Raw genomic sequence first — 27,498 nt, forward strand, 5'->3', positions numbered from 1 at the left:
CTTGAGTTTCTGATTATGTTGGTATGAAAGAAGCAGTCTGTCAGGAAGCTAGGTCTTAAGACACTTGGGGCTTTATATGGTCAAAACTAAAACGTGAAATATCAACTGGAAACTCCCAATGCACATAACCAGATTAATACCTCCTATGTGTAAAACAAAGGGTTTTTGGCATAGAAATCATCATCCCTGGTATTATTATTTGTTACTGTTCAATTCCCCATGCAAACCAAATGCAGCATTTTCACCATTCACTCTTCATCATCCTTTGAAGGTGACTCACAAATGGCTGCAAAAAACCATAAGTTTGCATCTTATAATATATAAAAAAAATCTGAAAGATGGGTTATTTATTTAACTAATTAAGCTATTATTGTTTGTTCTTTCTGCCTTTTTTTTTTAATCTTAAAAATATCAGGAATGTCAGCTCTTCTCTTGGTTTTGCCGGAGAATCAATTGGATGAATTCTGGTAGCTCTCATGTCTTAACTAAAAGGCAGGGTTGTGAATCAAAACATGAGGAGGGAGTAAAGTTGGCTAATTTAAAGTCAGTGGACTTGCTCCCATTTATACCAGCTCAGAATTTGGCTCACTATTTGCAGTATTTTCATAGCTCTTTTTCAGCTACTTGGAAAAGAATAATTTTGTATGTTCTGCTATGGATTTGTTAAAGCAAACACTGAGGATATAATTAATCTCTTTGATTATCAGAACTTGAGGATGAGTGCCACCTTTGGTTTGTTAATTTTGTAGTTAATTTCATATACTTATTGTTAGTGTTTCACTGTATTCCTTCTCTTACAAAATATCTTATGTGCTTACCTGACTCTACCTTCTTATTCTCCCCCCACCCCCCAAGAAGAATTCCTCAATAATTCCAAAGATCATCTGAGCAGCATGTCCAACTTTTAATGTAATCTAATTTTTGACCGTTTCCCCCTTCATTTCAGTATTGGGCTCGGTTTTGAATATCACTAGGGCCCTACCAAATTCACAGCCATGAAAAACATGTCATGGACCATAAGATTTCACAGGGGAGACCAGCGTTTCATGGGCGAGTGACAGCTGCTGGCCAGGTGCTGACCCCTGAAAGCAGTGACCCGCCAGCAGCAGCGTAGAAGTAAGGGTGGCAATACCATACCATACCATGCCTTACTTCTACACTGCTGGTGGTGGTGGTGGCTCTGCCTTCAGAGCTGGGCTCCTGGCCATCAGCTGCCACTCTCGAGCTGCCCAGTTCTGAATGCAGCACTGCAGAAGTAAGGGTGGTAATACAGCAACCCTCCTACAGTAACCTTGAGGACCCCTCCCCCCCCCCATGCCCTTTTGGCCAGGACCCTTACAATTACAACACTGTGAAATTTCAGATTTATATATCTGAAATAATGAAATTTACAATTTAAAAAAATCTTATGACCATGAATTTGGTAAATATCATACAAAGTGTTTGTAACGGTGTTGGAGCTGATTTGGGCAATGTTTCTTTTTTGACCTATTAGAACTGGTTGATAAACCTTTCCTTTTTTTTTCCTGCAAAGATTTTGAATGAAAATGTTTCAAACAAAAATTTTTGTTCATTTTTTTCCATGGAAATGTTAAAACAAACATTGTCATTTCAAGTCAATCAATAATGTTCATTTTGATTCAATTTCAATAATTTTGGTGTAGTCAGTGTTTAAAAACAGAAATGAAACAAAGATGCAATTCAAAATTAAACAAAATTTGTTTAATTTCTTTTTGAAATTTCCCATTGCAAAAATTGAAAAATTGTTAGGTCCCTCCAGAATCAGAACTTGCACCAGTTTAATGTAAATCAGTTGTGTGACAAAGTTCCTCCTCTATCTTGGTGGGTCCTGCACTTATTGGCAGATTTTCTTGCCTCAGAGATTCACCATGTGGGTTGGGGAACAGCCCAGAGACCTTCCCCTCTGGAAGGGCCCACAGTCCAGGTCAATTGGGAGGTTTGGGGGGGAACCCAGGCTCACCCTCTACTCCAGGTTCCAGCCCAGGGCCCTGTGGACTGCAGCTGTCTATAGTGCCTCCTGTAACAGCTGCATGACAGCTGCAACTCCCTGGGCTACTTCCCCATGGCCTCCTCCAAACACCTTCCTTATTCTCACCACAGGACCTTCCTCCTGGTGTCTGATAACACTTGTGCTCCTCAGCTCCAGCAGCTCACTCTCAGCTCCTTGCATCTCTTGTTCCCAGCTCCTCACACCACAAACTGAAGTGAGCTCCTTTTAAAACCCAGGTGCCCTGATTAGCCTGCCTTAATTGATTCTAGCAGCTTCTTCTTAATTGGCTCCAGGTATCCTAATTAGCGTGCCTGCCTTAACTGGTTCTAGCAGGTTCCTGATTACTGTAGTGCAGCCCCTGCTCTGGTCACTCAGGGAACAGAAAACTACTCATCCAGTGACCAGTATATTTGCCCTCTATCAGACTCCTGTACCCCACTGGTCTGGATCTGTCATAGTTGTTAAACTAATTTAGACAAACAGGTGGAAACCTGCTGTGTAGATATTCTTATTTTCATTTGAGTGGTTGATTTTGGTTTAGCTTAAACCTGCGATTCTCAAACTGGATTGGGACCCCAAAGTGGGTTGTGACCTCGTTTTAATGGGGTTGCCAGGACTGGTTTAGACTTGCTGGGGCCTGGGGCCGAAGCCTGAGGGCTTCAGCCCTAGGCAGTGGAGTTCAGGTTACAGGCTCCCTGCCTAGGGCTGAAGCTCTTGGGGTTCAACTCTGTCCCGCTCCTCCACCCCCTGGGGTGGCAGGGCTCGGGCTTTGGCTTTGGCCTCCCATTCCAGGCAATGGGGCTCAGGCAGGCTCAGACTTCAGTCCCCCACTTCTTGGGTCATGTAGTAATTTTTGTTGTCAGAAGGGGCTTGTGGTGCAATGAAGTTTGAGAACCCCTGGCTTAAACCTCTTCCCAATCAATTTAAGGTAGACAGGAATAAGAGCCCCAGAAGTGGTTTTCATTGGTATATCTAAATCAATTAAAAATCATTTGCATCTTAAGTTATACTATACAGCTTCCTTGTGTGGGCAAACCCTGAATATTCCTATTGGCCTGAGTAATGGAGTTATTTAGTGCATACTGCTGAAAGCAGTGGAATTTGTTAATTCTGCTTTCAGGATACCTTTAAACTTTTACAGTTTGCCTCACCTCCACCTCTTTTCTCCTTACCTAACTATCTGGAGGTCTAGCACTTGGGGCTTCCTTTATGAGTTTAGTCTGCTTAGTTTTTGTGCCTTCAGTGTCATCGATCCTTTGTTGTGTTATATGGTCCTGTGCAGTCCTATCACATGCTCTCTTAAGACTCTCAACAGAGTTTAAGGCCTCAATTCTGCACCTTCTGAAGTCAGTGCAGCTCTGTGTGGAAACAGATGCCTGCCTATATACTGTCACTTGCAGGATCAAACCCTAACTGTTCACTTGCTGCTTGACTCAGCAACCTACTCGCATGCAAAAATATCAAAATATCAGAAATCACTGGAAACTTTGATAGACAGGAAGACAAAAAGACACAAAAATCATGGAATCATAATCCATCTCTCTCAGGAAAGCCGTGGCAAATTAGCATGGGGGGGAGGAGGGCTATCCGCCCACCGATCTTAAAAAAACGATGTGAAAAATACCTTGTATGACAAAATCATGATCTAAAAAATTGGTGTGAAACTTGGGCCATGCTGGGAATCAAGCCGGTAAGTCCACAGTAGTTAATTGCTTTTAGACTTTTTTTTTAACTGTTCAAGTACTGAATGTTCTTAATGGACCAGATCTTCCAGGCCCACTGAGAGATGCTCAAAACCTGAGGGAGCTTTTATGAATCTTGCTGCCCCTGGGTTCTGGGGCGCCTCAGTGCTGACGTCTGCCATCATCCGATGCTGATGCTGTTTCTACCCTCTCAATAATGGGTTGGAGCAAAATGATGCAGTCATGGTTGTCTTTAAAGGGCATGGCATTTCAAGAATTAAAGCACATTCTATCTAGACTGTCTGTCTCGTCTGTCTGTCCTAGTTATCCCTGTCGTGGGCCAAGGCTTCATTATGCTAGGTGCTATACAAACACAAAACAAAATGATGATCTGTGCCGCGATGAGCTTACGATCTAAGTAAATGAAATGTATCTGGTCTGGAGGTTACTGCTGTCTGTTACCAGTGAGAGACATGAGTTCATGTCCCTCAGGTCTCTGTTCTCCGGACTGTCAGGTGGTACAAGTGCTGAATATGCAGCATATTCAGCCCCTGGAAGGGGGAGGGAATTTGAGCAGAGTGGCTGAATGCAGAGTTGGGTTGAGTAGCTTTGAAAGTAGCCCCATTTGGTTGTTCTTAGTTGTGGATAGAAGGTGGTCATGCCTACAGTTGTGAGCGTGGGGAGGATCTTGTGGGAAAATAGAACGCTATAAAAGAGACACCATGTTAGAGTGCTTGGAACAAACTCTCTTCAGTGCTGCCTTTCCTTGGCATTGCTTATTTTTTCATGTCCCTGTCCTCCCTCTGCCCCGCCATCTAAAAAGAATTTTTGTGCTTATGAAGGTTGTGATTTCCACAGTCATGCAGCTTAAAGTCCTCCATTTAGCCACAGAATAAATACAGCGTATGGAGTAACATTGCAGGCTACCCCACAGCTACCCCCTACCTCACTCATCCCTGGGTTTGAGATAATTATCTCTAGGGGTAAGAGGTTAGTTCAGTTTCCATGCCCATTGATTTATTAGCATCTCTACTGGGACTGCCAGTAATGGTGCCCACTTGTGCCAGTCATAATAGTGATGTATGCTGAAGTGGATGCTTGTCAACTAGGAACTGGACTGAGGCCACCAAACTTGTTTTTCATGGGCCACTCAACGGTCATCAGTTGGTAACAACTTCTAGATACTATTAATTTCAGTTGCTTGGTTGGTTTGTGGGGTTTTTTGTTTTTGTTTTCAGTTTTAGTTGGCAATCCAAAGCACCATCGCACCTGCCTGTCGCTCATCTGTCATGCTTGCCACCACCAGAACAGCTGTGCAGCAGCAGTAGCCATCTGTCTGTCTGAGGACTGATTGCTAATACACAGATTCAGGAAGTAATTATAAGGAGAATTTAATTTGCTCTCTGTGCATCTCAAGGCCTAAGTAGTACAAAAAAGCCCCCACAAAGACAGACAGAAAGAAAAAGTCTAGCTGTACCTCACCATCTGGCCACATGAAAGTATGCAGCTGCTCTGTTAGTGACAGGCTGATGTCTCTCAGACCAGCTGAGGCAGTCAAATGAACAGCATGGTGAGCATAAACCAGTGCACGTTAATATTAGCAAACAATCCTGTCAAAATAAAGTGGAATTTAGAACAGGACCTCCTAAGTGCTCTAAAACATTAAAGTTTCCTCTGTGATTTGTTTCCCTTAAGCCTGGAAGCCAAATAAGGTTTCAGCACACACAAGCTTCCAGAATCAAGTCCTTTACCTTTAAATCTACAGTGGTTGGTTTTGAAAAATTAAACTGACACCAACTAGTCAAAGGACTACAATCTGCACAAGACACAGTGGGACTGCTCACGTGTTTAAAGTTAAGCACCTGCTTTAGGGCTGTGCTAGATTAGGGCCTAAATCTAGTAGCCAGCATTGCCAACTCACAATTTTATCATGAATAATGTGATATTTTGTGTTTTTTCTGATAGCCCCATCTTCTGGAATCATGTGACTATAAGAGAATCTTAGCTTTCATTTTTAAAAGAGTATGTTTCTAGCCTTTATGGCTGCAGAGAATAGCTAGAAAATGTGAACCCTAAGATCTCAGATACTAGAGGGAAAATAAACCCTAACTTTATTATTTTTAACCCAATTTCATGATTTTTGAGATCTGACTTGTGAATTCTGAATTCTTGGGGTTGGCAATACTGTGATATGGAAGATGGAGGGGGCGTACACCACAGCCCCTGCGGCATGATGAAAAGACCTATGCAATCCTCCTTTTGCCTCCTGTCCACTGGAAGGGGGTAGGCCCCTAGACTCCTCTGAGAGGTCTCATTTTTATATTGGTCTAAGGCCTGATCCAGCATCCACTGAAGTCAAAGGAAAAGTCCCTATGCACCCATTAAAAATCCAGACCTTTGCTAATTTTGATTTTGATTTTGTAATACCAGTAATGAGTTTAGCACAGAGCATTTGTCAGGGATTGATGACTGGCATGGAGTAAATGACCCCCTGCTGCTCCAAGGGCCATCTACTCCTTCCATGCAGTCATTAATCCCCAGGAAATGTGTTGCACCTCAGCTGTTGTTGCTTAGTCTAATGCTGTTTAGAACCCCATAAGTGCCGTTATTCAATTGTCCAGCCAGGTGATTACCGAATGACACAACACACTACAATCCCTCAAGGCTAGCTCTGCAGTGCTTTTATTCCTTGGTGGGAGAGGGAGCATGAGGACAGGGTTGGATTGGACCTATGGCTTTTGCATGGTAGCACAGAGCAGTGCTACTGGATCTACCCAACTGTCAGTGTTGAATTAATAGTTCCTCTTTATTTTCCAAATAAATCATAAGTAATTCTTCCTCTACTACTGTATTCAGTCCACCAGTTCTGGAACTGCTGCAAAGTCCTGCCCATGGTTGTCATCATGGAGGCAATTCTTGAAAATTCATGGGGCCAAGGCTCTACTGACCTACGTCAGGCAAACAAACCTAAATTCCTTGTTCATTTCAGCCTTGACTTTGGCCACTCCAGAGATCTGGTAAATGTGAACTCCAGATGATATTCTACAATTAACACCCTGTTTTGTTCTACATTTGTAGGCAGGTGTGCCTCGGTGGGTATCCTCCTGACCAAAATTTTGATCAAGGATTTCCTTTATTTTCTTTTATCTGGTTTCACAAAGGCTTGAATGTCAACCACTTATGGATTCAGGTGGCAGCATTAGATACTTTAAAAATCTTTATGGGGAAACAAGTCCTGGCAGTTTATCCTCATATTTCTAAGGTTTATTTATGCAGTCAAGAGGTTCAGACCAGCCTGCTGCTGTCCCATACATAGTTGGAAACTTAATCTGGTCTTTCTTGTCATGCGTGACACTGTGTGACACTGAGCCAGAAAGGGTTAAGCAACTAGCAGGCTAAATGACACAAATTCAACCTGTAAAGACATATTAGAAAAGTATATAAGTGGTAATCAGCTATTATTAAGGATTGGCCCTGACAAAGCCATGTTAGATAAATAGAGCTTTAAATGCAGACCTGTATTGTTAGAAAATTAATGGTAAATACTAATTATATTTGTCTGCCTTTGCCTATATGCTTGTTAGATGTTAACAATGTGATTTTTTTTTTAGCTTGTAGATGGTAAAGTGCTATTCCTGTCTGTTACTGTGTTCTATTGATTCAGAAATCACAAGGGACTATTTATATTGTAGATGAAATTTGGGAGTAATAATATCAATGTCTATGTTTTTCTTTAAAGCTTGTAGTAAACAGTCTATGAATTGTTTAATGGATAATTACTTTATGCTGATGAATGCAACTAATTACATGTGTATACATAGGAAATAGGAGGTTTTACTTCAAAGCCACAATTCTTCACCCAAGGAATATCTGCTGTCAAGAGGCTTTCAATAGCCTGCCAAAGAACTATAAAAGAACTCTAGGGCTCCAATCCTGTCATCTCAAGTCTGCTTGAACCTTATCAGGGGAGGTTTTGAGTCATAAGACTGAGGTAATCCAGGACTGTCCCTGCAAATTCTTCTGGAAGGATTTGAACAAACTCTATACATGACCTGCCTGTTTGGATTATAACCTATGGAACTGATTCTGAAAGAACTTTTTGCAACTCAGCAGCTCACCATCTCTACTGTGAAACTGACCTAAGAACTTTATTCATTTCTGTGTGCATAATGATCGCTTAACCACAATACTCGCTCTTTTCTTTTTAATAAATCTTAGTTTAGTTCAGGGATCTCAAACATGCGGCCCGCGGGGCTATTTCCTGCAGCCCGCCAAGCGGTCCACGCCTGCCCCTCCCGGCCTACCTCCAGGCCAGGGGTGGGCAAACTACAGCTGCAGGATTGCCCCCCTCGAGCCCCGCGCCGCTCCCTGAAGCGGCTGGCATCACGTCCCTGCGGCCGGGCGCAGGGGGGGAGAAGCAGAGGGCTCCGTCCATGTGTTGCCCCCCCGCAGCTCCCATTGGCCGGGAACGGGGAACCGCAGTGAATGGGAGCTTTGGGGGAGGTACCTGGAGGCGCGGCAAGCAGCGTGCGGAGCCCTGCGTCCCCCTCCCCCAGAGGCCGCAGGGACATGGTTCCAGCTACTTCTGGGAGCAGAGCGGGGCCGGGGCCGGCAGCCTGCCCTGGCCCCGGTGTGCGCCGCTGCCACCCCGGAGCCCGAAGCCCTCCTGTACCCTGCCCCCCAACTCCCTGCACCTCAACCCCCTGCCCTGAGCCTCCTGCTGCACCCCACACCCCAACCCCGTGCCCTGAGCTCCCTACTGCATCCCACACCCCTTCTGCACCCCAATCCTCTGCCCTGAGCCCCCTGCCTGCACCCCAACCCCCTGCTGCACCCCAACTCCCTGCCCTGAGCCCCCTGCCTGAACCCCAACCCCCTGCTGCACCCCAGCTCCCAGCCCTGAGCCCCCTGCCTGAACCTCAACCCCCTGCTGCACCTCAACTCCCTGTCCTGAGCCCCCGCCACACCCCTCATGCACCCTCTGGGGGCAGGGAGGGGTGGAGTTGGGGTGGGGACTTCAGGGAAGGGGTTGGAATGGGGGCAGGGAAGGGGTGGGAAGAGGCGGAGCCTCATGGAAGGGGTGGAGTGGGGGCAGGGCCGGGGGCAGCGAGGGTGTGTGTGTCAGTGATGTGGCCCTCGGGCCAATAAACCAGCCCTCATGTGGCCCTCGTGGTCATTTGAGTTTGAGACCCCTCGTTTAGTTAATAAGAATTGCTGCTAATCGTATATTTGGGTAAGATCTGAAATATTCACTGACCTGGTTGGTAATGTGTCCAATCCCTTTGGATTGGTAGAACTTTATATATGATGAACAAGATTTTTAGTAATCCTCATCATATTTGACTTGGCTGTCTGGGTGGGGAGCCCAAGGCTGGATTGCTTTAAGGGAGCTGTGGGTAACCAGTAAAGGACCGTAGAAGCTGTTTTGTTGCTGGGTTGGTGAATGTAATTAGTAGAATAACCAACAGTTTAGGGGATCGTCTGCCCCATTCTTTGCAGTTTGTGCTGATTGAGCAATCTCAGTGTGGCCCCTCGGGGCACCAACAGTCACAGTCTATTTGAGCATACGAGGAGCTGTTCATTGTTTTGTTTTGTTTTTTTCTTGCCATTAAAAACAGCTGGCCATTACCTCTGCTGACAGGATATGTGAACATGGAGTCCTATCCATTAAGGAGCCTTTCCTACACAGTCTTCTTGAACAAAATTGAGAACAGGCCTGGAATATCTACCAGTGGTGAACTCAGCCTTTCACAGGATGCTTCCTTTCCCTTTTGTCCTAATCCACACTGCCCTATTGAAATTTGCCTTCACTGTCTGGTTGTTATGAGGGCATTTTTGCTTTTAAGACCCTACCAACATGCAGTGCCTGCATGCATCTGTAATCTGATATCCTTTTGCACTTCTTTCTCCTCTCTATCAGTGACCCCAGCCTTGCGGTCCCTTTAATTTCATTCATTCATGCATTGGTGCTTTCTCCCATGCAACCTCTTATGCTGGACATGCCCTTTACTAATGCCCTTTACTTACTTTATTAAGCCACCTCCTTTTTCTTATATCCCTCCTAAAAACTCATGTCTCTGCTGTCTTGCCAACAAGAAGTAGGGGAGGAAATCAAAACAAAACAAAAAAAAAAAAACCCCACAAAAAAGCAAATTTTTTTTTTTTTTTTTTCAGAGCCAGCAAAATACATACTTTCCTAACTGCATAATTGAGTGCTCTTATTATCACGGCTTTGTCCTCCTTCAGCCTTATTACCCTAATTTGTTGTGTTTTGCATTGTAGACTCTTCACAAAACATTCAAAGCTATAATTCCTGTCCTGCAGTGCTTAGTATATCCTGGCTGATTTAATAGTAATACTTTATAGCCATTAATTAATTAATTATTACCTGGACAGACCCAAACCCTTCCTCAGATCAAATGGAAGTTATAAAAAGGGTTTATAGCAACCACAGCCAGCACAGTGAAATGTGGGTGCTTTTTGCTATTCCACAGGCCTAAGAGTTAGCAGGCAAAATCCCTACTTCAGTTAGGACATGATCCAGAAACTCACTGACATCAGTGGAAAGACTCCCATTGATGTCAGCGGGCTTTGGATCAGGCTGTTAGAGCACATTCAACTAGATCCATTGGTTCATAGGATGATAGGAAATGGAGCTGTTTCAAGGAGATTTGTAGTGTCATGACATTGGTGGTCAATTCTCACATTTACTCAGCATTGCAAAAGTGATATTCTCTCTGTTTTGGATACCAGTTTTGTCCCTTGATTTCCATAAGATACTATCCTTCTCTCCCTCTCTTATTTTCCCCAGTGTTTGCTAATTCCCAGCAGTACCAGGAATGGCAGATTGGATGAGAATGGGACAATTAGGTTCTTTAACTGTAACTGAGTTTTTCCCACTCTACCAAACCTTTAATCTCTCCATAAAGTTATCATTAAGGGTTACTGCTGTTCGCGATAGGAAGCTCCTGTTAGCTGCAGACATTAACCTTTGAAGAATCTACTTGGAGTGTGGTCCGACATCTCTGTCTACAGAGGCTGGGCACTGGGCACCATGGATCTTTTAGAGAGCTGTTATGGTGGTGACAGCTGTGGGCAGGATGGTGAGAAGACTTATCTGAGGTAACAAACTGTTCATTATATCCTTCTCCACACAACTATTCATTGGAACTAGAAAGGAGGTAAATAAGGAACAGGAATGTGTGTTATTCACTAAAAAGGAAAGACATTCAAAATGGAAAGACTTTCTCCATTCCCTTCTTAACAAATCCATCCCAGTGCAATTTATGTTCAGCCTCTGAATAACCATATATGTCATTTTCTTTGTATGTGTGGTGTTGGACTGTTGTGGGAAAAATTCTAAACAGGCAGAGCTCTCAGGTGCGGGGGTGTAACTCAGTTGGCAATAATATTGTCAGTGCACCTTGAGACATCAGAGGAAGCTCCAATGAGTCATCCCCCCCAGATGCAGACTTTCCTTTAGTTTACTCTCAGCTGCAAGCTGCCTCATTTGCCAGCAAAACTGTTAACATGCTGTGACTGAAATTCATCAGTTTTAGTTCCTCTTTGCCTCTTCCCTAAATAACTGACAGAATATTCAAAGGAAACCTCTAGAGTGCTTCATTATAATACCTTTTAGGGTCGAGTGCTCGGGCCTCTGCATGAGTGGTTTGAAGTTTGATTCTCTTACTGAAGTCACTGTGGGCCGTTGACTTTATTATGAATTCCATACACAGGCTGACTGCATAACCACACTCTAAGATAGCAAATATGTGTTGCGCTAAATTAGAATATGCCCATTATGGGTGGATTTTGAAAAGTGCTAGGTGTTGGCCTGACTCTGAGCCCATTGAAGTCAATAGTCAATTTTCCCGTTGTCTAAAGTGGAGGCAGAATTTTCAAAACAGACTCTAGAACCAGGTCTGCCGTGGTCCTGATTCTTGACTCCAGCTTGGCTCCACTCTAACCTCCAGGCCTGGCCACTCCCTTGGCTCCGACCATTAGGCAAGACCGCCCATGACCCCGGTTGTGATTCTGACATCTGTGCTCATGGCTGCTGCAGGCAGAAGAGAAGAAAGACTTTGTTTTTAAATAAAAACTTAGATTCTAATCCAAATATGTCATATGAGCCAAAAAAAGAAACGCATCAAGGTGATTTGCTCAGCCTGGTGGCCAGATGTTTGACACATCTATCAAAGGGTATGTCTTCACTGCAGAGGTAACTCAGGTGATTGGCAGCTGCGTCTGAGCACTGGGGTAGCCTAACCCAAGTGCGAGCAGCCATGCTGCAGAGCCACGCTTGAGTTACTGTGTCCTCAATGGTGCTGCAGTCACTCATGTGTTTCACTAGGACTTCAGGGGGCATAGCCATTGTGCTTCAATAAGCTGAGTTGCTTTATGATTCTTTCCCTGTGTATTGTGGGTGAATTTGTTTGTCCTTCTGGGTATAGGGCAGGAATTGTGGGAAGGCATTGGAGGATTACCTGCATTTGAGTGGTTTAGCCTGTGTCCTCACTGCAAAGTGGGTGGGTTACTAGCCTGAGCAAAAGAGCATCTCCAGGTAAACACCACCAAACTCGTGTCAGAAGTTTTTGTGTGTGGACGGCTGGAGGGAGTTACAGGCAACACCCGAGTAAGAGTGCAGGCTACAGAGGTGCTGGAACAATTTTTATAGTGTGGGTGCTGATGATGGAAACCATATATTTGGTGTTTGTTATTACTACTTCAAGCCAAGGAGTGCAGCAGCACCCCCAGTACCTCTAGTTCCAGCACCACTGGCAGGCTAACTCTTCAGTGAAAATCTATCCTTAGTGAATCTGTATTTCTCTGTTCTGTGTTGATGAGTCCTTCCTGTCTAAGAAAGACGCTGTGGGGAGTGGGATAAGAAGAGGCCTTAGCTGAGGAGAGGAATGAGTTGAGCTTGGAGTGTGGAGAGAGAGAGGTAAACCAAGGTGGCAGGGAGGATCTATCGCCTCTGTCCCTGCCCTAGCAATGGACTAGATTAATGCTGCTTTTAGCTTTTTAAGGATTTTTATAGTTCTTGCTCCAGATCTTTACCACTTGCTTCTTTTTCTCTGTCCCACATGTAATAAAAAGGTAACATGTTTTTATACAGAACTTTATGTGCCTCCCTTCTTTAGATGGGTCACTTGGGAATAAAACTAAGAGTTTTGAGAAGAAATTGTTCCCCTCAGGTTTCCGCCTTCACCAGTTTGCAAAATTCAAGCTCCAGAAACAGTTTATCTTCACTACAACAGCAGAAAAGGCGCTCAGAGAGAGATGGCCTTGGAATGGAAACAGGTTGTCATCAATAATTTTTAAGACAATAAAATAAGCAAATCATATTATTAATTCCAGGTGCAATCCTGGCCCCAGTGAAGTCAATGGGAGTTTTTCCATTGATTTCAGTGCGGCCAGGATTTCAGCTTTGAATTATAATTTTCATGTTAATTTACAAAGTTGGTTAAGGATATGTTATTTTTAGGAAAAAAGTAGAGAATTCCACCCAAGAGGAAAACCCAAATCCTCATGTGTCACTCTTGAGCATAAATTGGTTTTCAGAGTTATTTTGCAGCAAAAATAGTCATCTGCAAATGTGTTTAGGACCTGGTCCAGTGCCCATTAATGTCAATGGGAGTCTAGGAAAGGACTGAACTGAAAAGATTGAGGGCCACACTTGACTTTTTATAAACTTGTCTGTGATGCCTCAACAAGGTGCTCATCTGGGTGCAGTGTGCACTACTGGGGGTCCCTGGTATAGGTCTCCCCCTTATCCGTTGTTTCGCATATCTGTTGCACATCAATAGGGGAATGTGTTCCAATTCACATCGGTCCCGATCTGCATATCCGTCTTACTTGCTTCACCTTTTGCGTCGTTTTTCTGTGGTCCCCCCAGTGCCTCCTGTCCGCCACGATCAGCTGTTCAGCGGCGTTTAGGAGGCGCAGGGGGGAGGGGGAGGCGCAGGCGGAACTGGGCGGGAAGGGGCGGGATGGGAGTGGGGGAAGAAGTGAGGCGGCCATGACGACAGTACTGCACAGTACAGTACTACCCATCATGAGTGGAAAACGCATTCAAAGTGTTAAGAGTGGGCCTGTGCCTAAGAGGCAACGTAAAAGTGTAACATTAGAAGTGAAATTAGATGTTATACAGCGTGTTCTCAGTGAATATTTCAGATCTTACACAAATATACGATTAGTACCAATTCTTATTAACTAAACTAAGATTTATTAAAAAGAAAAGAGCGAATATTGTGGTTAAAAGCGTGTTCCAAGTATATGTCGGGGTTGTGTTCTTGAAAAGGGCGACAGATACTGAAACGATGTATACCGGGGAACCGCTGATACAGCAGTGGCGAAGGCAGGAGGGGACACTTGGGTGGGTGGGCAATGACGGGGGGGGGCAGAGGGGTAGGAGCAATCTGGTTGCCTTCCCCCCCTTCGAGACGGCCTTGCAGGAGAGAGGGAGATGATAGACGCTCTGGCCAAGGGCTCCTGGAAAAATGGGGGGGGCCCGGAAAAATGGGGGGGGGCCCAGAAAAATGTGTGCCCCCGCATCCCCACCCACTCCTCCCCCACGCTCGGGGCTTGCCCTGCTCTGCCCACCTGGTGCTCCTGCCGAGGAGTGGGATTGGGGCACACACGCCTGCCTGGCGCTCCTGCTGGGGAGTCGGGGGCACGGGGGTTTGGAAGGAGGGCTGGGCAAGTGGAGCGGGGCAAACCCCTGACCCCGCTTAGCGCCAGAGCTGGGCAAGCCCCCGCACCCTGACCCCGCTCACTGGCTGGAACGCCGGGCGGGTGGTGTGGAGCAAGTGCTGGGGCGGGCGCAGAGCCGGGATTTGTGGGGGGTGGGCCTGGATGTTAAGTGGGTGGGCTGCGGCCCACCCGTGGCTACACATGTCTGTTACATATCCATCGCTCATCAATAGGGAAAAGTGTTCCAATTCACGTCAGTCCCTGTCTGTATATCCATCATGTGCACGGCAAACGACAGATATGCGGATTGGGACCGACGTGAATTGGAACATGTTCCCCTATTGATGAGCGACGGATATGCGAAACAATGGATAAGGGGGAGACGTATACTGGGGACCCCCTGTAAAGCATATTGAAAGAGGTGAGCATGCAGCTGACGTTGCTCGTATTCTCAGTTTGCCTGCTACGACGGTACACAAAATTTTTAAGAGTGCTGATCGAATTCGTGAAAGCACTAGAAGTGCTATGAAATTGTCATCAATGAAGATAATGAAACAGAGAAGCAGTACAATGGAGAAGATGGAACATTTGCTGGCTGATTGGATTGATGACCTCCATCAAAAGAAAATGCCTCTGAGTTTAAGCTTGATTCAGGAGAAGGCCAAAAGCCTGCATAATGATTTAAAAGAGAGAGAGAGAGAGCTCAACAGCGGAAAAGGAGACCTTCAGTGCTAGTCGTGGGTGGTTCCACAGATTTCAGAAGCGTGCCAATCTACATAATGTAAAACTCACAGGGGAAGCGGCTAGTGCAGATGAAGAAGGGCTGAAATGTTTCAGAAGATGACTACTCTCCAAAACAAGTTTTTACTGTTGATGAGACACGCCTTTACTGGAAGAAGATGCCAACGAGGACTTACATTTCTCGTGATGAGAAGACTGCTCCTGGATTCAAAGCCTCAAAAGACCGCATAACCCTTCTGCTTGGGGGAAATGCAGAAGGCAATTACAAGTTGAAGCCCTTGCTTGTCTACCACAGTGAAAACCCAAGAGCAATGAGGGCTATGTCAAGTCTCGTCTCCCCGTAATTTGGAAGTCGAACAGAAAGCCTGGATGACACGCAGTATTTTCCGTGAGTGTTTTGTAGATTATGCTGTCCCTGAATTTAAAGCTTACTGTCAAAAGGAAAATTTGGCCTTTAAGATTCTCCTTCTTTGGGTAATGCAAGTGCCCATGAACTGGACTATGAAGCCCTCTGCCTGAATGTCAAGGTCCTATTTTTTATCACCCAACACCACATCGTTGCTGCAGCCTATGGACCAGGGTGTAATGGCCACATTCAAGGCTTACTATCTATGGAGGACATTCTCTATGCTGATTAAGGAGACAGCAGGTGAAGGAAAGCCCAGTGTAAAGGAGCTTTGGAAGTCCTACATCTTGAACAGCGTGGAAAACATTGATGCATTGTGGGAGGAGGTCACTTCGCAGTGTATGAATGGTGTTTGGTGCCGTGCATGGCCAGATGCTGTCCACAGCTTCATGGGATTTGATGCCGTTCCTGTACTCCAGCAAGAAATCATCAAGTTGGTGAAGGATGTCTGCTTCGAGGAGGTGGAGGAGGAGGATGTAGAGGAGTTGTTGGAGTCTCACGCTCAGCAACTGACAAATGAGGAACTGATTGAGCTGGACCAACAACGGATATCCGAAGAAAGTAAGGACGATGATGACGACAACGAAGGCCAGGAAGCCAGGAGTCTGACGACAAAGAATCTCTCCCATTTCTTTGGATTGCTGGATGATACGATTGAAATCATACAGACTGGTGATCCTTTTCGTGAGCGGTCTGCCAAAGTCTCCAGGGCTCTCAATGATGCAGTGGCTTGCTACAGGGAGATCTATCATTCAGAGATTCATGCAGGAGAGCAGACGTTGATAAAATCCTTTTTTGGGACTTCTGCAACCGAAAAGCCAGCCCAAGAAAATCCAGCTGCCACCCCACCTAAGTTAAGCGTAATTGACACTGTTTTATATTACTGTATTCAAATGTTCTGTGTGTTTGAACGGTGTTAGAAGGGTTATACATTACTTTATTCAATGTTTAATGTGTAAAATGTTGTACTGTATTACCTGTCATTGTAAAAACGTACACTGTTTAGGTGAAAAGAGCATCGTCATAGACGAGTGTGGAGATGTTGTGAACTCATCCCCTCCCTTATTCCATTATTTCTTATGGGGGAAAATTCCTGGGTATCCATCGTTTCGGTATCATCACCCTTTTCAAGAATGCAACCTCGACGTATACCCGGGACCCCCTGTAGTTTATTAGAAGGCTTTTGAAGGTCAGCAACAACAGGAGGCACACCCCACAAGTGGGAATATGCAGACACCTCTACAAAGTAGAATCTCCGTTTGTGCGACTCAATGGACCAAAGTGGAGAGCACATCTAGTATGCTCTGTGCTTGCATTCCAGCCTTCCCTCACACTTTAAGTGTATGGCCTTGTCTACACTAGAATAGGTTTGCTGATAGGGCTACTTGTTAATAGAAAAACCCTATTAATGGAGTCACAGCCTATACTAGCGAAAGAGTTCTTTTGCAATATAGCTTGCACCAGTTCCCCAAACAAAATAAACCATGCCAGCAAAAGGACTTGATTGCTGATACAGCTACATCTACACTAGGGCTTTTGCTGGCATACCTATGTGATTTTCCATACTGCTAATCTATAGCTATGCCGGCAAAAACTTCTGGTGTAGACCAGACCTTAATGTAATTCATAATATCACTTCTCTCAGTGGGGATGCACTGACAGTAAGATCTCCAGAAGAAACAGGTGTGTGGTGTTGCTGGTGCAGACATTCATGCAGCAGACCTTGGCTACTCCAGACTGTTAGGTTTATTGTAGTTTAATTTCAATTACCATGTCCATTTGTTTATTCTTTTGCTTGCATGTTTTTATACCACTGAAATGGAAGCGCTTGTGTGCTGGTCACTCCTTGTTGGATTGAACATCACATACACTAACACCAGATGGCAGAAATTAGAAAGTATGTGATTGCTCTGACTACTAGTAGGCAATAGGCATAGTGTGTGCAGCACTTTCAATTAAACTCAGTGCTGACTTGCAACACTTCTTGCTTATTCCAGTCCTGGGCAGGGACTGACAACCCGCCAAGATGGAATTGATTCATGCTGAAAAAATAAGCCTGGTTCAGCCAGTCAAAAAATATTATGCATTGTCATTTATTTTCAAATATAGACATATTGATTTTATATGTATGTATGACTGTGTGTTTGTGTATGTGTATATATATATGTGTGTGTGTGTGTGTGTATATATATATATTAAAAACACATATGTTATAACACGGGTCGGCAACTTTTCAGAAGTGGTGTGCCGAGTCTTCATTTATTCACTCTAATTTAAGGTTTCGCGTGCCAGTAAAACATTTAAACATTTTTAGAAGGTCTCTTTCGATAAATCTATAATATATAACTAAACTATTGTTGTATGTAAAGTAAATAAGGTTTTTAAAAGGTTTAAGAAGCTTCATTTAAAATTAAATTAAAATGCAGAGCACCCTGGACTGGTGGCCAGGACCCAGGCAGTGTGAGTGCCACTGAAAATCAGCTTGTGTGCCGCCTTTGGCATGCGTGCCATAGGTTGCCTATCCCTGTGTTATAAGATACTGAACCGTGTTCATAGATCATATTTTGTACTTTTCAATGCCTCATCTCTACTCTGCCCACTAATGTGTCTCTGCTGGAACTACCTTATATACTCGTGCATAAGCCGAATATTTTTGGTAAAAAAGTGACGCATCAAAGAACGGGGGTCAGCTTATAAACGGGTCTACACCAAAATTTGATGATTTTAAACTCTATGGAATCATTGACTTGAATATCTAATACAGGGATTGGAAACCCATGGCCCGCGCCGCTTCCCGCCGCCCCCATTGTCCTGGAGCGGCAAACCGCGGCCAGTGGGAGCCCCCATCGGCCGAACCTGTGGACGCAGCAGATAAACAAACCGGCCCGGCCCGCCAGAGTGCTTACCTTGGCGGGCCGCGGGCCATAGGTTGCCGATCCCTGATCTAATACATTGTAGTTTTGTTTACCTGGAGCGTCTGCAGGCATGGAGCCCCTCAGCATCCTGTGGCCATGGTTCGCCGTTCCCAGCCAATGAGAAGTGGTGCTATTGGCTGGGAACGGCGAACCACAGCCACAGGGAGCTGAGGAGCTCCATGCCTGCAGACGCTCCAAGTAAACAAAACGTCCCGACCCACCAGTGGCTTACCCTGACGGGCCGGGAGCCAAAGTTTTCCAACCCCTGAAATATAGGGTCGGCTTATGAAAGGGTCATACTGTTTTTGCTATTTTTACCTATCCATTTTGGGGGGTCGGCTTATAAACGAACGGGCTAATGAACGAGTATATATGGTACTTCTCACGTTCTGAATCTGAGCAATTTCCAAATAAATGGAAATTAAATAAAAATCATCTGTCATAGATATTTCCTTCTTTGCCCCAATGTTGCAATTTTCTTCTTTGCCCCAATTCTTTGCTAGAATTACTTTAGCTGGAGGTTCAGGATGGCCATTGTTCAGTACTGGACTAGTGAGAGCTCTAAGGTCCTGTAGTTTTTGAACCACTAGGGCTGGAAATGGGTTCTTTATACCATTGAAGAGCTTGGGATTTGCCCCCTCTGATGTAGGGCACTTGTTTCTTTCCTTAGTTGGTTATGAGGTATTAGGCCTTAAATCCACAACATGGCTATGCCTGAAAAAGGTATTTTAGATGATTTTGAGCGGTTTGTAAAACACATTAGTTCTCATTTTACACTTCTTCCAATCTTTGTGCTGTTGGACTCCTCCTGGTGCTTAGGCAGTTTGATTTTTAAGGTGGAAGAATATATAAATAGTACCAGCAACGTTTTAAAATGTTTAAAAACATTGCTACAATAGTTTCCCTGTAAACAATATGGAATAAAAGAAAATATATGATGGGCTTTATGGATTCTTTTTTTATATGACCTGAGTAATACACCAATTGCTTTGCAACTTGTTCAGATGTGCTTAACTCCAATTTATGCCCACTTGTACCACAGCATCATGTTCATTCTTTCTCTTTCTCTCTTTCTGCCTTCACACTTAGGCACTTGGAGAGGTACAGGAGAGAAGATGAAAAGGGTTGCAATGACACATATTTAACTCACAAGAAAATTCTGATCATAAATGTACTGGCAGAATTGCTGATCTATGATAATTAAAGTTGTTTGCTTAATTTAAATAAAAACTAATGTAATGGTCTGTTCTACTCTAAAAAGTGACTAAAATTGACAATGTGGCTTTATATGTTTATTATCTTGCTTTGACGCAATTTCAGATTTTCTCAAGAATATGCAAAATGGAGGGTTTTCTAAATGCCAGCATTGAAAAGTCAAGCTAGGATCTGTAAGCTAAGCTGTGTTTTTTAACCCATAAGAAGCAGCTATTCTTGTATACTTTTCTGACCGTAACATCTTTTAAAATAATAGCTGTTGTCATGAATTTTCTTTGATTTTCCTGCTTAAGCAGAACAGGAAGGAACTTAAACATGTGCTTAAGATTAAGCATGTGAGCATTCCCACTGAAGTCAATGGGACTATCTCGGGTGCTTAAAGTCAGGTAGGGTGCTTAAGTCTTGTCCTGGATAGAGACCTAAGTTGACCTTGTATTTGAGGAGTTTCTTTTATAGTAAACAAAAGAAAGATCTCTCCCTGTCAGGAAACCAGTGCACAACTTAAGAGACACATGAAATGACACCCCTTTAGCTCCACTGCTTATGAATAATAAGTAATGAAATAAATGCAATTTAAAATATATTACATTTAAAAATTGTTATAAAAATAACAAATATAATAAGTTCTCAAACTTGTTGGGAACATCCTATTTCCTCTATAGCAGCATCTTCGAAAACAGTCTAACTGGGATCATCCTTAACATACCTCTCTAAAAATGCCCAAGACCGCATTATGTCTGTATAATTAACCTTACAGAGGAGGGAAGAACTTTGGGAGGCAAATTTTCATATCATAACTTGGAAGCTGCAAATTATATTTTAAACAAGCCGCACACTTTGGAAAAAATTCTTTTCCTATCTGAAGAAAATCAAATGTCTCTAAATTCTACTTTAATATAAAACAAAAATGCAAACGAATCCTCCAGTGGTTGCTTAAGAAGGAACTAAGTTTGTAGAATAAATTATACTTGTTGTTGTTAAATATATAACTGTTATGGGCCTGATTTCTCCATTCCCATGCATCTTGTGTAGTCATTGACAAATGTTACTAAATGACAGTTGATAGTGTTTTACAACTACTTTTGCATTCACTTTACCCTGAGTATAAAATACTATCATTCTGACTTAGTAGCATTTGACACCCACTTTGCACTGGTGTAAATGACTACACAGAGTTCAAGGCAATGGAGAATCAGGCTCAGAAATAAAAAAATATTAATATGCAGCTGCCAATGACAGGCAAAAAGGGAGGACATTAAAAGAATGTAAATCTTTCATGCCAGAGTCTCAAGTAGCATAATAAAAGGCGATAGGCTTCCGTTTTTATAGATAAAACAGAGGAAGGGAAATTCAGACTGGGACTGTGGATTTTGTTAATAGCAATCTCAAAGGGGAGTGTAAGACCTACTCAAGAGAGGCAGGGCTCAGAATGCTGGGTCTGCCATTGCTGATAACAGAATTTCAAACAGCTTTTTAAAATACATTTATACCTTCTCAACAGTCAGACCCACCTCAAAGATCTGTCTGTCTGTCTTGGATTTTTGGTTTGGGCCTGTGATCTCATACAATGCAGTCTGTTTTAAACTGGGCATCTGCCACCTCTTTGTTTTTGGAACATATGTTATTTCCAATGTGTGTGTTAATGGAAATTGGTCTCGTTTTTACCAGTGGGTGTAGCTATCAGCATTGGTGTTAATGAGCCAATCTCCAGTAAAGAAGACAAAGCAAGAAAGGGAAAGGCAAACAGAGAAACGTCCATTTGTATCAGTGTTAATTAGTCTTGGCAGAATTTGATATTTATTAGTTTATAATTCTGATGGATAATATTGGGGTTTATTTTAACCAGTTTTTAGATTTTTATCAATGCATTTTGAAAGTAGGACAATTTTTGGGGTTTAGGCATTTTTTGTATTTTAATTTTATTATTATTATTAAATGTTCGCGGTTGCTGGAAATCGGGTGGGGGATCAGACATTTGCTTAATGACAGTAAATGTTGAGATTCAAAAACTGAAAGCTTTATAGGCTGTTTAAACACAAATTGTCAACTTCAATGTCAAAATATATAAAGTAAATATCCTTAAATCAACAAATCATATTGGTTTGTACTATTTATTCGCTAGTCCACTTGTAACAAGGCTACAATCACTGGATTTTGACTCAAGTTCTCAAACAACATTTTTTGTACTTTTTCTATCTGTGAACTTTGCTTATTGATGGAAATATATGTTTGTTGGTTTGTGTGTATATGCTGAAATTGATATTGACTGACATTTATTGATAAAACTTTAAACCTTCCAAGCTTAGTGATGAAGTGTTAGAGCGTTGTGACACATACCGATTCCAAGGTCAGAAAGACACCACTGTGATTATCTTGTCTGACCTCTTGTATAACACAGGCCATAGAACTTCTCCAAAATAATTCCTAGAGTATATTTTTTAGAAAAACATCCAATCTTGATTTAAAAATTGTCAGTGATGGCGAATCCACCGCGACCCTTGGTAAATTGCTCCAATGGTTAATTACCCTCACTATTAAACATTTATGCCTTATTTCTATTCTGAATTTGTCTGTCTTCAACTTCCAGCTATACTCCACTCTGCACGATGGATATGAGACTTTATTCATACTGTTGAGATATAATTCGCATTTTAGAATATGTGCAATACATTCTTTTTCATCTTCTTTTGCAGAGCTGCCTTTTTTGCAAGTTGCTAATCTTTTCCACCAAATTTTCTTGACTGTTGGAATTTTTCTGTGACACTTGGGAATATATTGCAGAGGTGCTCGACATCTGCTATTCAGTCCTGTGTTCTACACCCTTTAGCAGGTAAGCTACTGTCATTGCAACACCAATTGTTCACTGTTAAAATGTTTCCACTTCTCAAACATCCCTGCAGAGGGCTCGACTTCGATGAATTGAAGAGCTGACTCTGGTTAACTTCTATATTGCACAATCTCCCACAGCAACTCCACATTGTATTATCTGCCATTGAAGAATTAGTGCATAACATGGCAGTATCTTGTGATGTTGGAAGACAGCTCATGTCAATATGTATCTTTCTGGCCTTCAAGCAATTAAAAATTGCACCATTAACCTCCCAATTGTGAATCCATTTGCAGCTGGATTAGAGCTAACTCTCTGAAAAAGCAACATAAGTGATTGGTTGAGGCCTTGCATTTTAGGGGGAGGGGCTCTGCATAAATTCAGCTCATGGGCTGCGAAGCCCTATAACACTGAGCTGGAGAGGGAGGCCCTGTAGACCATAAAGCCAATCTTGAGTTGGATTAAAGATTTCAGACATTGTTCACCAATACACGGTTCATTCATGTGCAGTATTGCTAAAATTGAGTCTAAAGGATTAACATTTGGGATTAGGGTTTTCAGGGGGTAGGGTATTTTATGGATTTCTTGAAATAATTTTCAGAAAACACCAATCATTGGGGGAGGGAGGAGAAAGAAAGGGAGGGGAGAGAGCAAGAGAGAGCGCGTGTATGTGTGTGACAGAGAGAAATATGCTGTGGTTCCTTACCAGTCTTTTCAGTTTATTATTTCTTTTAACAATGATACCACATGTAGTTACCCTGATTTTTCTAGGCAATTAAATATTGCTCAGACAAAAGATTTCCACTAACCACTTTCAAATGACTTTTCTTCCCAAACCATCTGAGGTTTTCTCATCCCTAAGAAGACCTTAAAGAAAGTTTATCCCACTGATTTGACTGAACTTCATCAGCAAACTATAGAATCTAAATTTTCCAGTGGCTTCATTTTTTAAAAATAATGTGGTAAACTTCCCTGAAGGTTCTCACTGTAAAAATATTTAAACATTTTCTTGTAATACACAACCCCATATATGCTGCTTTATTCTGAATTTATACCAGGCAATAAATGCTGGGGCATGCCTGGTGACATTTCTCACCCAGATTGTATTAATTCTCCATGTTAGTTAATTCCAATGGTGAGGATTAGATCTCCATATATATAATGTGACAATGTCTCAGTGGGGACTGCTCATGAGTTAAAGTGCTTCTCAACATCAGGATGGCAAATTGAATCTTGTATTGTTATGTTCAATTAAATAATTTAGGGTGGATTGTGACTGTGGGTGTTCCAAGTAGGAGCCTCCTCAACCCCTTGTGCATTCCCCATGAGAACTAGGTGCAATCACAGTCCCTGCAGTCAGGAAAAAATGATGAAGGTCCACTGTGTCTGGCCCTTGTGCAGTGGGAGCATTCAAAAAACCTTCCCTTCTTGTACACCCCATGCTATAGTTATTGTCCTTGCGTGCTCTTGACTGAAGGACTGCTTTTGGTTAGTGCCAATAGCAGTTCTGGCCATGCTGGGTAAAGGCAGAGTGATGCCTCCAGTCCCTGATACCAGCAGACAGAGCTTGCCAGCTGAGGAGGATTTTCCCCATGCCCAATACAGGGATGTGGCTTAAAGCCAGAATGTAGCCCCTCAGACCTGAGAATCTAACTCAGACTTCTCAGAGTAATAGTAATACTTTGCACTTCTATTGCACCTCTCATGTGAGGATTTCAAGGCTACTGCCAGCCCAGTGGCCCCATGTGAAATGAGTTGGCACTGTGAGTTGCAGACAGATCATAGCAGACAGGGGTCCATGTCACAGCTGGTGTTTATTGGTAGTCTCAGGTCAAGGACAGAATGTGCATGGACCCTCTCACCCTTAGAGGTGATTCCTCCAGAAAAGGCTTGAGGCGGGACAGTATTGACAAGCCATTATGGAGAAAGTTGTACTTCTGCTGTCCATGCTGATCCTGTTCTGTGGGAAACCAGAGAACTTTCATTTCCACGTCTGCTAGTCTTTCAACTTTCTCCAAAGCTAATATTCACTGTAAAGTTTAAATAAAAGCAACAGTAATGGCATATATTGGTGCTACAGTAACTCAGTCATTACTGGGTGGACTAAATATGGACCTAGTCTTGTACTTATCCACTACCTAGCAGTGATCTCCACTATGAACAGACCGTCTTTGCATTATTTTGTTTTGAAACTTTTTGCATTTAAAATTGTTCTTTCATGATTAAGTGTGAATCTCGCAGTAAACAAACTGGCATATAAATGCCATCTGTCTCTACCGTAGCATGCGTGAAACCAGTTAATTTATCATGGTCACAAAAACATTACAGTGATGGACTATCAAAAGGGAGCCCTGTTAAAGCGGGACAATATTTGACAGTTTGTGTTAAGTAAATTACGAGCACCCTGCTGATGTGTTTGTCTAGTAGATGTACCAATAGTTGATGAAAAGACAGACTGTCTCCTGTGAATCCAGGAGTTTACAATCAGTTGTTTTCTTCAATGCAAAGCCTGTAATTCCTCATTTGCTGGCAATACAATAATAGGCCCAGACATTAAGTGATTCTTGTGGTAGGAAGTACAGCATTATAATAAGATCTTATTTCCTATCCCTGCACATATTTTCATAATTGTATTTATTATTATTAACTTGTAGTATTGGAGGGCCTCAAAGTCCCAATCAAGATCAGGGTCCTGTGGTGCTAGGCATTGTACAGAATACATATCTGAATCAGGCAGGCCATTCGTCCAGTTTTAAGCCCAACAGCCCTGCTTTTCTAAGGTTTGCCCTCTATTCAGTAGTGAAACAAAACTGGACATAGTTTTGAATGGTATCAAATAGGGGAACGCCCTTTTATAAAGCGTGCTGCCCCGCCCCTACTAGCATACATGCAAGGTCACGCTGGTGGGTCACGTTGTCGGGTGTGGACCCATGCCATTCCTGGAAATACTAAAATGTCCGATATTCTGGGGATGCGTGAGTGGCCTCCCTAATATAAACCTGATCTCTGTTCCCATTAGCTTACATTCTAAGGTCCTGACCCTTACAAAGATTTATGCATGTGCTCAGCTTTAAGCAATGGGACTACCACGTGCTTAAGGTCAGGCAGGTGCACAAGTCTTTGCAGGATAGGGGCCTAATTAGAAACAGGACTGCACCATGTTTCTTCCATTCACAAAGTCAGGAGGAAGGACGATGTAACAGTAATAAATCATACGCTTGGTTTATATAGCTAACATAGTGCACAATTGGATGATTGACATCATTTAATCTTTTATTTAATATATTTAAAATTCCATTTCAAATCCTAACCCCTTGTACTCCCTTAATATTTCCCCCACCCAGAAAGAGTGATCCTGGACTTACTGCCTATTTTTATTTTATTATTTGTTTTCCTCCCTTCTCCATAAATTATACCCAACCAACCTTCTCCTAGGAAGTTCCATGGAGGGGTCTAATCCACACAGTGCTCCTTGCTGGGGGCTCCAGGGCCATGTGCTCCCAGTGTCCTAAATCTGCAATATGGGTGAGGGTCAGGGAAATTCAGCTAGCCCCTCTCCCCTAACCCTTTTGTGCTGCTGCCAAATCACTGCTGCTGAATCTCTTGAAATAACAACTAAAATATCGACCTACTTGAAATACCAGTTTAACCTGTTAACCAAAAAGAAAAACACCCCAAAGACAAAACAGTGCTCAACTAAGGTTGGAACAGTTGCATCAGAAAATGATGCAAAACATTAACTGTGTGCATGCCATGTCAGGTAAAGATATTGCTGTCATGGTTAGCTGAGCAGAAAAGCAGGAACATAACAGCTATAGGACCCGCTCCTGGGTGCTGTGTTTGCTCAGCTTGAAAAAAGGAAAGCAGGATTTGAAATGCTGGAATTTAACACAAGAATTTTTTAACTGCCTCTTTCAAAATAGGGATCTCACGTCACTGAACTGAATTGCCATTCCATCCAGCAGCCTCCTAGACACACTCTGGCTCTTTAGAACCCTTTCGGTGACTACCCTGCAGCCGGGGATGAGATTTCTGACTTGGGTAGACGTACCCTCACTAGCTTTGACTGAGCTAGTGCATTAAAAATAGCAGTAAAGTGGTGGCTACATGGGCAACAGCACAGGTTTGCCACCCAAGTATAATCCCAACCAGGCTAGCCCCTGCTGCTGTCCAATTAGTGATGGCTACATTGCTATTATTACCACACTGGCTTGATTAAAGCTAGCATGGGTATGTCTACCCAAATCGGAAATTATACCTCTGGCTGCAGAGTAGTTGTACCCATTAGGTGCTGTGTAACCACCAGGAATGGGCAGATAAAGAGTGTTCTTCAACATCATTCCAATTTGTCTCAATTTACCTTATTCATTTCCACTCAAATACTAAGTACAAAGCAAGGGGAGAAAAGTAGTATGACTTCCACATTTTTCTCCAACTTCGAACAGGGTCTGTATAAGCAACTTTTATAGGGTTAGGGACTATATAAAGGAGGACAAATTGAGGCACAGAAGGGTTAAATAATTTGCCTTGAGTCAAAAAACAAATCACCAGTAGTGCCAATCCCAAACCTTCAAAAATCATATTGGGGCTCAAAAAGTCATGAAATTGATTTGAAAAATCACAAGATTTAAAAACAAATAACCAATTGGGTTCTTTTAATTTGCCTTCTGGTTTCTGATCCTTTTAAGGCACAGTTTTTCAAGCTTTTCTCCAAAACCATGAGGGCTAGAAACACATTTTTTGATAACAAGTAAGATTCTCAGGTAATCTTAGGACTCCAGGAGCTGGAGCTTTGAGTATAATGCCAAATATTGTGAGACTCACAATGAAAGCACAAGAGTTGGGGAGACTCAGTCAGTGATAGAGTTGGGACCATTACCCAGGAATCATGGCTCTCATCCCCCTAGTCTAATCACTAGACAATACTTTCTGAAATTTAACAGTTTTTTAAAACTTAAAATAAATAGATAAATAAACATAACATTTTGAGGGGGTCAATTCATAGTTTG

At 42.9% G+C, this 27,498-nt stretch overlaps 1 protein-coding gene across 3 annotated transcripts in view; it reads left to right on the plus strand.

Annotated features, from left to right (window-relative positions):
* The window catches only part of LOC112109791 (proline-rich protein 5), a 423,972-nt gene that overhangs the window by 14,409 nt on the left and 382,065 nt on the right, over positions 1 to 27,498 (plus strand). For all 3 annotated transcript variants that reach the window (XM_026652268.2, XM_024213814.3, XM_024213841.3), the window contains exon 2: positions 22,356 to 22,492. The gene's annotated coding sequence lies outside the window, so the exon portion shown is untranslated. The remainder of the gene's footprint in view (positions 1 to 22,355; positions 22,493 to 27,498) is intronic.

This window comes from Terrapene carolina, unplaced genomic scaffold, assembly GCF_002925995.2.
Source record: "Terrapene carolina triunguis isolate 2854851 unplaced genomic scaffold, T_m_triunguis-2.0 Scaffold112, whole genome shotgun sequence".
Taxonomy (NCBI): domain Eukaryota; kingdom Metazoa; phylum Chordata; order Testudines; family Emydidae; genus Terrapene; species Terrapene triunguis.